Source organism: Acinonyx jubatus, chromosome C1 (genome assembly GCF_027475565.1).
Source record: "Acinonyx jubatus isolate Ajub_Pintada_27869175 chromosome C1, VMU_Ajub_asm_v1.0, whole genome shotgun sequence".
Taxonomy (NCBI): Eukaryota; Metazoa; Chordata; class Mammalia; order Carnivora; family Felidae; genus Acinonyx; species Acinonyx jubatus.
The window spans coordinates 1516378-1529542 of NC_069381.1; positions in this window are offsets into that span (position 1 = coordinate 1516378).

Sequence of the window (13165 nt, forward strand, 5' to 3'; positions counted from 1 at the left end):
GGCGATGGAGCTTGGACGAGGGGCGCACCTGTAACAGAGAGTGGCGGGCAGGGGTGGGGCTGGCCTTGGGGGTGGGCCAGGCTCCAGCCTGTGTCCTGGGCCTTGCAGAGCGCTGGGGAGTCCCCCAGCCTGCCTCGGGTTTCATCCTGCAGGACGGGCCATCAGGAGACCTGACAAAGGAGGGGACGCTCATTCATCCATTCCGGCAATGTCCCATGTTCTTTTTTTTTTTAAGTTTATTTTATTTTATTTATTTGGAAACAGAGAAAGAAAGAGACAGAGAGAGAGAGAGAGAGAAAATCCCAAGCGGGCTCCGTGCTGTCAGTGCAGAGGCCGACGGGGGGCTTGATCTCACGAACCCGAGAGATCATGACCCGGGCCAAGATCAAGAGTCAGGTGCTTAACTGCCTGAGTCACCCAGGCGCCCCTGTCCTGTGTTATTTTAAAGCAGCATTATTGGGGTACAGTCGTATACAGGAAACTGGTTAAATCGTGCCGTGTATTAAGTGTTCACACACGGATATGCCTGTGAAGCCGTCACCGTAACGGAGGTGGTGAGTGTGTCCGTTGCCCCCCAAAGTCCCCCCGTGCCCTCGGCGGCCGTGCATCCTTCCAGCCCCGGCCCCGGGCAACGCTGACCTGCTTCCCGTCCTTCCAGGGTGAGTGGCAGGCGTGTCCCCGAGTGTGGACGGGCCCTTCCGAGCCTCACCCGCTGCCATGTCCCTGCTGCTCCTTGCCGTGCTGGCCAGTGCCAGATTCTTTCAGCTTCTCCAGGTCTGAAGAAGTCTGGGTTCCACTTTGTCATCTGAACGACGTTTTCACTGGGTAGAGCGTTCTAAGTTCACAGGGCTGGAAACTTTTACAAAGTTTTTCTTGCAGGACGTTACCCTTCCAGCCTGCGTGGTTCCTAACGAAAACTCTGCCGTCGCCCCCGTTTCTGTGGGTTTTCCGTGTGCCACGTGGCCGCTTCTAGGCTGCCTCTATGTGCTGGTCCGATCAACCTGACCGTGAACATATTCTCCTTACGTGTATTAAATTATCGAGCTTTGCAACCACCCTTCCAGATGAAAAATAAATAAACGCGGGTGCAGGGACGCGAGGCTCTTCCAGGGTCCCCTGGCCGGCCGCCGGGCAGCACACAGAAGCTGGGTCGCATCCTCCGGACTCCAGAGCCTGAGCCCCCAGCCGCTCTGATCTTCCCACCCAGCCCGGGGCGCGGGTTGACGGGATCCCCAGGGCTGGAGGGGAGGACCCCTGGAAGCCTCCAGATTCATCCCATCTTGGGGAGGAGAGGCCCCCGGAACACGGGTCCCACAACCCTGCAGATACCATACAGACAAGACAGCCTTCAGTGTTTCCGACGATGTTTTCTTTCCTCAAAGCCTCCCTCTCTGCCCCCCGGTCAGACTGAGTCAGGCAAGTGCTGGCTCACTGCCACAATGCTAGCTCTGAAGGACCAGAGTGGCCCAGTGGCCCGTACTAGCCCACGGGGCCACGCAGACCGCCCTCCTCAGCCCCATCCGGGCCTCCGGAGGGCCAACGGGCAGACAGGTGGGCCAACAGGGGTCCCAAAGGAGCAGGGTGCGGGCGGCCGGCCCGGCAGGGGAGCCCGGAGGTCAGGCGTGCCCAGCTCTGCCCTCTGGCCCCGCTCCTGGCTGAGGGCTTGGCCTTCCTCCGTCCCCGCCCTGGTGCAGGCGGGCAGCGGCGGGCGGATCCGGATGCTGTGGGATGTGGGTAGAGCCACGAACTCCCTCACCAGGTGCTCTGGGCAGGTCGGCCCCAGTCCGGAGGACACGCGGGGTCCCAGCCCAGAGAGGACTGCTCGGGGAGCCCAGGGGAGACCCCGCAGAGAGGAGGCCACGGGGATGGGCAGCCCCGAGGCCCGAGGAGCCCTGGCCTCCTCATGCCCTCTGTCACCGACCTGTCACCTCTCTTGGCGGGCAGGCCCCAGGGTCCTCGGAGAGTCCGCCCCGTGCCAGCCTCAACTGTCAGCCTCCGTGTGAACGCCTGAGAAGCCTTTTTTGGGGGCTGAATTGCCTCGATTTCCCCCCCTCGGCTGGGCCCGCTCCAGGGCTGTGCGTCCATGAGTGAACAGGCAGCTTTGTTTCATTAATTTTCCCCGTTGGAAAACTCCGGTATTAATATTTATGAGAAATGACCTAATATCCACGCTGCCTGCCGTGTGTTTGCTTAACATATTTAACGTGATTTGGGGGCTATGTTTACTTTTTAACTGCCTCAGTGAGGGGGCCTGACCTGCGTCTCCCCACCGTGGAGAAGCAGCGATGTGAGCCCCGTGGCCTCCAAAGTCCGCGTTTGTGACGCCTCGAGGAAGGCGCCCGGGACCCCCCACTTGGCCCGGCCCTCGGGAGGGAGTCCTGCGGGAGCCGTGGCGCCGGGTGGGGGTCCCCTGAGCTCTGCAGCTGTGTGCCATCCAGGTCCCAGCCTGGCAAACCTGGGGCAGGAGCAAGGGGGATTTCTCCGGGAAGAGAAGAAAAAACATTTGAGCGGTTTCTGAAAATAGCTCCTTAGGCAGTTAGAAGACAGCAATTTAAGTAAGTGCTTTCTCCCAGTTTCTCCTGAACATAAAGGTAATTGTTTTTGCCCTGGAATAGATGGCCGGTTTTACTATAAATCGATTCTTTTCTTTAACATCCCTTTGTGCACTGCATTAGCTAATGTGGTGTGGCAGGCCAGCCCCACGGGGGTGGCAGGGACCGCGGGTGCCCTGGCCCGGGCCGTCCGACCCGACACCAGGAAGGATGTGTTCTGGGAAGACCCGGACCCGTGCGGCTGGATCCCGGCTCTGCTGTGGCACCTTCCCGAGCCCCCGCCGGGTAGAGGGGCATGAGGACGAGGACCGCCTCTGGCCCCAGTTGTTGGCGTGAGTGTTAGAAACGGTGCCCCGTCCACTCTGGCCCTGCGTGGGTGGTTGGAGCGGCCAACCTGGGCGGCCGTGGGGACCTGGGACCCACCTCTCCCATGTGGCTCAGAGACTCCAGGAGCTGTTCCCAAGGGGCTCCCGCAGGGTTGTCCTCCCTCCTCCCCGGTGAGCCCGGCAGGCGACACCTCAAAGCCAGCCTGTTGCCTCGGAGACCCCGAGGTGGGTCTGGACAGGGAGGGGCCCGTGCCCGGCCCAGGGGTCACCACGCAGGGGCGATTAGGACCAACACGTTCACCGAGTGCCATCCTGAGCGTTCCGGGCCGTGAGGTCTCTGCGATGTGTCCAGGGACATTCTAACGGAGAGACCCGTGTCCTGACTGCTCACCTAATAAGGAATAAAAGGGGACATCGAGAGCGACCCCTCCACCCCCACCACGAGGTGCCCCTTCCTAGGCTTGAGACATGCACCACACCTCCCCCCACGGGGCACAGAAATGACGTGGGAGGGGGAGGGGGAGGGGGAGGGTGTCCCGGTGCCGCCTGCCTGCTGGGGGTCCGGCAGCCAGGGGTGGGATGTCCACGTGATGCTCGAAACCCACCGCAGGAGACCGGGCAGAACCGGTGGCCGGTCGTGACCTGGGCCCCGTGGTCAAGCTGAACACCTGTTGTGCCTCAGTCACCCTGAGGGGTGGACACCGTCTCCCCATTTTATCGCCTCAGCACGGAGGCTTCGGGGACTTTCAAAGCCAAAGCCCACAGCTTCCTGGGCCTCTCAAGCGCACCTGCTCACGGTACAGCCTCAGACATAAGACATCAGACGAAACCGCTGCCCCTGCTCCGGGGTGTCGGTCAGCCGCCTGGACTGTCCGCTCCCTCCCGACCCAGCCGCCCCGTTGTCTGTCTTCTTTTGCCCGGGGAAGGGGTGACACCCACAGCCCCCCCGCCCCCCCCCCAGGGAGCCAGCACGGCAGGGTGGCCAGTGAGACCTGAAGGGGAGAGGAGCCGGGACCCGGCAGGGGACCCTGCACGTGTGCCGGAATCTTTCCCTGCGGAATAAAGATGCGGCTCCCGGCCCCGACCCGGCTGCCCACCGAGCCCGGCCCCAAGGCCCCCGGGAGAGGACACCAGCACGCGTGATCAATCAGCCCAGCGCTTCCCAACGTGCTTCTCGAGTTACACACAGGGATGAGGTCATAGCGGCTGCCAGCCCTAGCCAGGGAAGGAAGAGGCCCCTCTTTTTCAAACCAAGGGCCAGCACAGGCCAGCTCTTAGTGCCTCAGAATCCCTCTTCTTGGCTTTGGGAAGGGGACGGCTAGTGCTGGAATCCCTGCCTCAGGTCACGGGAGCAATTCATGCTCACTGCGGAGGATTTGGAAGATCCAGAAAAGCAAGAGGAGAAAGACGATATTCAGAATCTCACTCCATTACATTGCCTTCTAGTGTTTTCCATCACACGGCTCTACTTACCTGCCTATCTACTACTCATTAATCCATCCATCCTCCATCCTTCCTTCCTTCCTTCCTTCCTTCCTTCCTTCCTTCCTTTCTTCCTTCCAACCACTCATCCAGTTACACTTATCTATCCATCCATCCACCCATCCTTCCTTCCATCCATCCTTCTATCCATCCATTCTTCCTTCCTTCCTTCTTCCTTCCTTCCATCCATCATCCATCCATCCATCCATCCACCCATCCATCCATCCTTCTATCCATCTGTCCGTCCATCCATCCATCTATCCATCCATCCATCCATCCATCTATTCAACCATCCACCCATCCATCCATCCTTCCATCCATCTGTCCATCGTTCTATCCATCCAGTCATCCATGTAGCCACCATTGTTCCTTCCTTCCTTCCTTCCTTCCTTCCTTCCAAACATCCATCCATCCATCCATCCACTGGTTCATCCATCCATTCGTATTTTCTTTCATCCATCCATTTATCCATCTGTCATCTTTTCAAACATCCTTTCTTCTTGATGATACCCCTCAATTTGCCCGAACGTATTTCCTAGATTCAGCTGCGGAGGGAAAACAGCAGGTCATGAAATAATGTGCTGGTCACAGGAGGTATGGGGGTGGGAGGGAGCGGCAATAGTGGGATACCTCGTTTTGTGCATGTGAGAAGGACGGTGTGTGAATGTATGCGTGTGCGTGTGACTGTGTGCACATCAGTATGTGTGTCTGAGTATGTGCAAGAGTGTATGCGTGCCCCCACAGGGAGGGGGGGCTTGGAGGATGCAGCTGGTGGGTACGGTGGGAACCCCGCATGGGCCTCCCGTGAGAACTCCCTCGGCCCTGCCATCAGCCAGGACGTCCATCTCTCAGGCCCCAGGGAGCTGCCCCACACCCTGCTCTGGCCACCTTGTTTGGGCCAGGGGCATGTCCAAAGTCAAGATGGATGAACACGTCTTTGCTTGTCATGCAGCCGGCCGTGCGTGTCGGAGCCCGCTCTCCCACACATGGTCCACGTTAGCTGCCTCCCCTGACTTGTGTCCATGAAGCGCCTGGCCCTGGTGGTCAGTCCCCGCCCCCACCGCCAGCCTACCTCCATTTCTAATTGGGCCGCAAAGCCGTTTAATGGTGTCTGCGAGGCTGCAGGCTGCTCGGGGCAGAACAATGCACTATTCATGTCCAAACAGAACACTAGTGATCGGGCTAATATCTTGAAGCTAAAAAGCAAGGCTTAATTGCGACAGATGCTGCAAATTCCAGTGCAAAAGGCCAGCTCCTATGTGATCTAAACCAGGTATGTGCCAGGGGTTCATTTTAATAGCGGCTTTTATTTTTTTTATTGGCATATGCAAAACTCACTAACGTTCTGCACAACAGACCAGCAACGGTCTCTTAGGAAACCTCCCCAGGGAAGAGCCCCACAGACCTCGGTTGCTATTGTGTGGGTTACAGGAGACCCCCTACCATTTGGCCAGCTGTGTCCTGGCGGACCCTGGTCTCTCCTCTTCCCTGGGCCAAGATTTCGGGTCTTTCTAGACCACTGCAGCCACTGGTGCATCTGCCAAACGTGCTCAGAGGTTGTGGGTCCTCGCGGATGTGGCCTCCCCTTTGCCAGACAGTGTCCTACCCTCCCAACGCCCACTGGGCTCTTTCTTGCTCGTATGCTCCTGACGTGCAAACACCTGGCTTTACTCTGAAACTGTAGCTGTTGGACAGGGTGCTCCTGTTTTTAATATCTCAGCTGAATCTTCCAATCTAGGAGGAAAGTTCCGGAAGCCAGGGGCTGCTTGTGGTTTCTACAGTGTCTAGGACCTTGCTGAGAAGAATGGGCTTCAGTTTTCATGACTTCCACTTTCTCAGAAAAAGATGCCAATCCCAAAGCTCCCAGCTCTCCCCGGGACTTGGGGAGGGCCTGTGTCCTTGCTGTTCCGAAAGGGCCCTTGCCCTGCGTGCCCCATCCCGTCCGGGGTGGACTCAGAATATTCCTAAAAGTGAGCCCGACAAGGAGGGCCTGGAAGTTGAATCCAAAGCTCACTGTTGCTCAGACAACTGAAGCTGCCACCTCCTGACCCACTTCTGGAGGTATGGAAACTGCTTTGGATTCCTTAGAACATGCTTTCTGTTGTCGTAAAAGCTAAACTGAATGTGGCTTCCTGGCCAGTGAGGACTGTGATTCCATTCACTGGGGCTCCTGAGACCCCAAGGGAGCTGTTGGTGGGAGTTTTCTGAATAAATACCCCAAGAGGAAACCTCGGCTTCAGGTAGAGTCAAAAGTTGCAGAGACTGCCATCAGTTTACTCCAATTTACTCATCTATTTACCATTTACTTATCCCTTCATCCATCTGTTCTTCTACCCAACCGTCCATCTACTTATCCACCCATCCATCCACCCATCCATCCACCCATCCATTCACCCAATCATTCATCTGTTCACCTGCCCACCCATCCACTTATCCATCCATCTAGCCAGCCAGCCAGCCAGCCAGCCATTCATCTATCCATCTATTCACTCATACATACATACATCCATTCATCTGTCCATCCATACGTCCATCCATCTGTCCACCCACCCACCAACACGCTCATTCATCCATCCATCCATCCATCCACCCACCCACCAACCCACTCATTTCATCTATCCATCCATCCATCCATCCATCCACCCACCCACCCACAAACCCACTCATTTCATCCATCCATCCATTCATCCATCCATCCACCCACCCACCCACCAATGCACTCATTTCATCTATCCATCCATCCATCCATCCATCCATCCAAGAAGTATTTACTTGGATGCTACTAAGTGTTCAACTGATGTGTGAATTCCCTTCTGGCATTATGGCAATACACCACCCTCTCTTGGGCTATGGGGTAGGCCATGGGGCTTGCACCAGTGGCTGGTGGTTCAGTGAAGACCAGAAGAACCGGGAAGTCAGTGAATAAATTGCATGCGCACAGAGGCCAGATGAAGAACAAGCCCTCTGTCTGGGACTGGGGCCGGGCACCTGGAGGCCCTTCCTGCAGGAAAGGCTCTCTCTGTCCAACCCAAATCCCCCAAGAAATCCCTTTTCAGGCCCAGGATCTGGAAAACCTCCAGATAATTAGTGGGCAGGGAGGAGGGGGGCTTAACACCGGGGAAGTGAGAGTCAGGGGCCATTAACTAGGGGTGGCCCAGGCTCCACAGCCTTCCTCTCCCTCCCTCTACGGTGCCCCGGGCCAGAGAAATACAGGCCAAGTGGAGCAGTGGCCCTCCTGTGACCCCCACCTGTGGGAACCTGGGCCCAGCATTCCATGAGCTTCGGACTCTCCTTTGAATGGTAGCCGAGCACTTGCCCACGGTCACAACAGGGATGGACCACAGTGACCGCTGTGGTCCAGGTGGCCTGACGCTCTGTCTGGCTGAGCGAGATCTCTGGTGGGGTGGCAGGCTGTAGGAGTCAGCGGCGTGGGGACAGCCTCCCCGTGCCAGCACTCATTCCATAGGCTTCCTGCGTGGTGTCCTCCGGTGGGGACAGTAAGAGGGACTGGGGATACCCGGGACCAGGGAGCTGGGACCAAAACCCAAGGCTGTTCCTCTAGGGACCCTTAGGAAGACGCACCGTACCACATCCCCGTGGGGGAGACGCAGGCAGAGGGGCACAGGGGCCTCGCTCGGGGGAGGGGAGCCAGGCTGTGTTCTCATTTCCGTCGGCTTCTTCACAGGACTCTTCCGCCTTGGAATCTTACAAGCATAGAGAAAAGTACAGAGAACAACAGGCAAACCCCCTACTCACACTCCCGCCCACCTTTGTCACCTTTATCTCGTTGGACAGCCCTTGATTCCGTCCTGTTTCCACTTGGAATCTCTCAGATTTGGTCTCGATCATTGCCAGGCCTGGTTTGTACTCTTCCGCTGGGCATCGCACGTTTAGTCCTGCTTTGCATGTGGTCTGGACGGGCTGTAAGTGGCTTCCCGTGTGATGTGCTGTCGGGTGGAGCACCCGTTGGGAGGAGCGAGGCTACACCCGGCGGTGTTCACCCGCTGTCCTGGTGATGGCATTCGGGGCTATTCCTGCATGCGATTCCTGGGTGCACACCAGTGAGCTCTTTTAGGGAACGCGCCTAATGGTGGGATTGCTGGCAGAAGGTGTGACTTTAGAGACGAAGCTGGCCAAATGACACGGGGGGTTGTTGCACCGACTCGGGGGCCTCTGGCCCCAGCGGTGTGAGAGAGGTCGCCCCTGCTTGGTGCCTCAGACCCTGTGTGGCTGCCCATCTGGCGTCTGTGGGGCGGCCTAATTAACATTCCCTCCTGCCTGCTGACTTCGAGCATCGCTGCCTCAATGCCCAGGCGGTTGTTTCTGCATCTATAAAACACTCATAGCCTTTGCCCATTTTTCTGTTGGAATGTCTTATCTTTTCTGTTTACTCTTGATTTTTAATTTTTTATAATGTTTATTTTTGAGAGAGAGAGAGAGAGAGAGAGAGAGAGAGACAGAGCATGAGCAGGGGAGGGGCAGAGAGAGACGGAGACACAGAATCCGAAGCAGGCTCCAGGCTCCGAGCTGTCAGCACAGAGCCCGACGTGGGGTTCAAACCCACGAAATGTGAGATCATGACCTGAGCCGAAGTCGGACGCTTAACCGCCTGAGCCACCCAGGTGCCCCATTCTTGATTTTTAAATGAACATTTATAAAAATACAACACCATACAGAAAAAAAATGTGCAAGTCGTAAGTGTGCAATTGAATGCATTTTCAACAACTGGGCATACCCGTTCACTCGGAACCCAGACTGAGAAACAGAACATTCCAGAACCCCAGAAGACGGCTGGGTCCTTCCTGGGGAGGGACCTTTACACCCCCACCTTTGCACTGAAGGTAGTGACTGTCCTGACTTGCACTGCTGTGGACACATTGCTATTCCTGAACTCTGCGCGAGTGGAGTCACGCAGCCTGCTCGGCCGTGTCTGGTCTCTTCTGCGCCATGTTTGTGTGTGGGGTGCACGGTGTCATTGCCAAGAATAATCACCAGGGCCTTCTTGTTAATAATCACTGTTGCCTTCTTGTGCCTTCATAGTGGCCCCTTGTTTAAATGCGTGATAGATTTGGGGCGCCTGGGTGGCTCAGTAGGTTGAGCGACTGACTCAGGCTCAGGTCATGATCTTGCAGTTTGTGAGTTCGAGCCCCGCGTCGGGCTCTGTGATGACAGCTCAGAACTTGGGATCTGCCTCAGATTCGGTGTCTCCCCCTCTCTCTACCCCTCCCCTGCTCGTGCTCCGTGTCTCTCTGTCTCTCAATAATAAATGTTAAAAAAAAATTTTAATGCACGATAGATTTGTACATTTTAACATTGATGAAGTTGGGTCATTTCCGGTTTTATGATATTTTGATTGAGGGTCATATCAACCACCTTGTAAATGCCTTTTGATTCACGTGGGTGCCATTTCTGTTGGGCATCAGCACCTGGATCTGAGTGACGTTCTGGTTTTAGCGGGACTTCCAAACAGTCTCTCACAGGGTCCGCCCTACTGCAGACCCTCTGGCCGCGCACGGGGGGGCCTGTCGTTCCCCATCCTGCCAGCACACGGCCGGCTGAGGTGTGCGGTGGTGCTCACCGTGGCCTTGACTTGCATTTTGCTGCCGACTAAGAAGGCCGGGAGCTGTTCCGGGTCGTCTGGCCCTGTGGTGTCCCTCCCTCATCTGGGGCCTGTTCAAGACTTTTGCCCACCTTCCTGTAGGGTTGCCTGTTGTTTGTGTCCTCTGCGAACACCAATTGTATTGCCGCAGGGGTGCTGTTCCATGTGCCGGCTTGCTCTTTGCTCTCATAGTAGCATTTTGTAATGATTGAAATTCAATTCTACACAGTTCAGTTTATTACTCCCTTTCTTATGGTTAGTCCTCTGAGTGCTGCTTAAAATCCCGGCCTGCCCACGGTCGTGAACATACTCCACGATGTCCTCTGGAAGCTTTATCGTTGTTCCTTTTACATTTACAGCTACACCCCATCTGGGTACATTTTTTTGCATGGTGTGAGGTAGGGACCAATTTTCATTTTCTTCTGCATGTGACTATCCAATTGACCCAGGACAATTGCTTAACAATGTCTTCCTCTCCCCACTCCTCTGTGCTGCTATTTTGTCAGAAGTCAAATGTCCATATGATGCATCTGCTTCCAGACTCTTCTGCTTTGTGAGTCTGTAAGGATGAGAATAACATTAAAATGGAGCTAGTCGCTTGTAAGCAGAGACAGAAAGTGTAGCAGCCCCCTAGGCTGCGTAACAAATACCACACATCAGGTGGCTCACAACACCCCCTTTTTATTACCTCAGAGTTTCTGAGTCAGGAGTCAGGGTACAGCCTGGCTGTTCTCTGCTCAGGACCTCGTGTGACTTCAGCCAAGGTGTCTGCCAGATTGCGTTCCCTTCTGTTAGGGGTCCTCTTTCAAACTTATGTCATTGTTGGCAGGAATCAGTATTTCCTTGCTGGCTGGTCTGTTCTCAGCTCCCAGAAGCTACTCTCAAATCCTCACCATGTGGTCCCCTCCATCTTTAAACCCAGCAGCATAGACCATCCCTCTCATGCTTCAAATCTCTTCTGCCAGAACAAGCCTACTCCCTTTAAGGGACCACCTGATTAGGTGAGGCCCACCAGGGAACATTTCCCTATCAGCTGATTCAACACTTAATCACATCTGCCGATGAAATTCCTGCTCCCACCATTGTGTTGTGGGTGTCTGTCTGGGGGGGTATATGACGTGTCTTCTCCTGCTCTGTAGGGAGGCACATCCAGACCTGGAGGAGAGGACCACATGTTGCCGAGAGATGGAAACGTATTTGCTCTCATAGCAGTAGAATTGTTGGCTGTGTGCTCAACATGACTCAGCTCAACATGATTCAGCTGCCCGAGGTAATAAGCCCCACAGCCCGGCCTCTCTTGTAGGTAGTCGTGGCCAAGCTAACGATGTCACTAACAGCGGTGGAGTGACACGTGCAATTCCAGGACTGTTTTGGGATGGTGCACAGAAGGATGTTCGGGTTTTTTGGTTGTTTGTGTTTTTGTTTTCTCAGTTTCTGCTCTACACAGACATGTGGTTGTGATCTGAATCCTCTTGGACCAGACAGCTGAGGGCCATACCCCAGAGGCGATGAAGACAAAGCAGAAGGAGGCTGGCTCCTCGTATAATCTCCTGAAAGGGAGCTGCCATGCCAGCCAGATGGCCTCTCTCCAACTTTCCATGCAAGGGAGAATTAAACCTTATGTGTTCAAGCCACTTTTGTTCTGTCGAACGCTTTCAAATCTGAGCTCAGTTAATACTCATGGCAACTAATTTGAGTCAGACTTCCTACTGTTAAACCAGCCTTGCATTCCTCTGGTAAATCTACTTTGGTCATAATATTTTGTGTTTTGCTTGTATGCATGTTTCACATTGCCGGATTTAATCTTTAGATTATTATTTATGATTTTTACTATGATCATAAATGAATTTAGCCTATAACTTGTCCCTTCTTGTGCTGTCCTTTCCCAATCTTGATTATCAAAGTGATTTTAGCTTCACTAGATGATTTGGACGGGTGTTTCTTGTTTCTAGTTTCTGAAACAGTGGATTCAGAATCGCGATGTTATACTTATCAAATATTTCAGAGACCACCCTCTAAAATTCGTAGATTCTGATGATGTATTTTATGTGTATATTTGGAATTATCTTTAATGGGCAGAGATTTGTTTTTCCAGATAGTTATGTTTACTTTTTTGCTTCTGTTTTTAAAAACCAAATGATGGACTTCGTTTGGATTTCACCAGGTTTCCTGCTAAGGTACTTGTTATGAGCCAGGACCCAGTCCCGGATCCCACAGGGATTTTGTTTTCTCATGATTACATTGTGGTGGTGGATTTGGGGGGAGGGAATTCTATGCCCTCGATGCTGTATGTCAGGGAGCCTGGGCTGGTGCCACAGCTTGTAGCAGTGACATTAACCTTCATCTCTGTCAGGGTTTACACTGCAAAATCGCGATTTTCCGTTTGTATTTGAGGAATGCTTTAAGGCTGCCCAAACATCCCATTTCTCCGTAAGCTTTTACCCGCTAATTCTAGCTTCCATTGGTGGATCTTGCCTACAGCGGTTATCACCACGGTTTTGTAGAGGTGATTTTAAAATTGCCGTCCATCCAACCATTTTACGTGTATTAATCGGAATATTACCGTGAAGAAGAATTGCCCGTTTCCTTCCTTCCTTCCTTCTTTCTTTCTTTCTTTCTTTCTTTCTTTCTTTCTTTCTTTCTTTCCTTATTAAAAGATTTTATTTTTTTATGTAATGTCTACACCCACTGTGGGGCTCGAACCCTCAACCCCAAGATCAAGAGTTGCCCGCTTCTCTGACTCAGCCAGCCAGGCACCCCCTTCCCACATTTATTTATTTATTCAATCATTTGCTTATGGACTTGTAGATATCTTCCCCTCCGGGTTTTAATCAAATACTAGTATTATTTATCTTCTTATTCAAATTGTTTCAGCTTTGGCCGGTGAGTGCTTTCTGATTGGTTCCTGTGTCCTTGAGATATGCCTCGCTCAAATTTGTTCTTCTTCTCCCCTCCCAAGATTGTTTATTCTGGGCCTTTTGCATTTCCATATGACTTTTAGGATCATTTATCAGGTTCTGGGTTTTTTTTTTTTTATTTCTTTTTTTAAATTGTTAAAAAATGCTTTATTTTATTTTTGAGAGACAGAGACAGACAACATGAGTGGGGGAAGAGCAGAGAGAGAGAGAGAGACACAGGATCCGAAGCAGGCTCCAGGCTCCGAGCCATCAGCACAGAGCCCGATGCGGGGCTCAAACCCACAGATT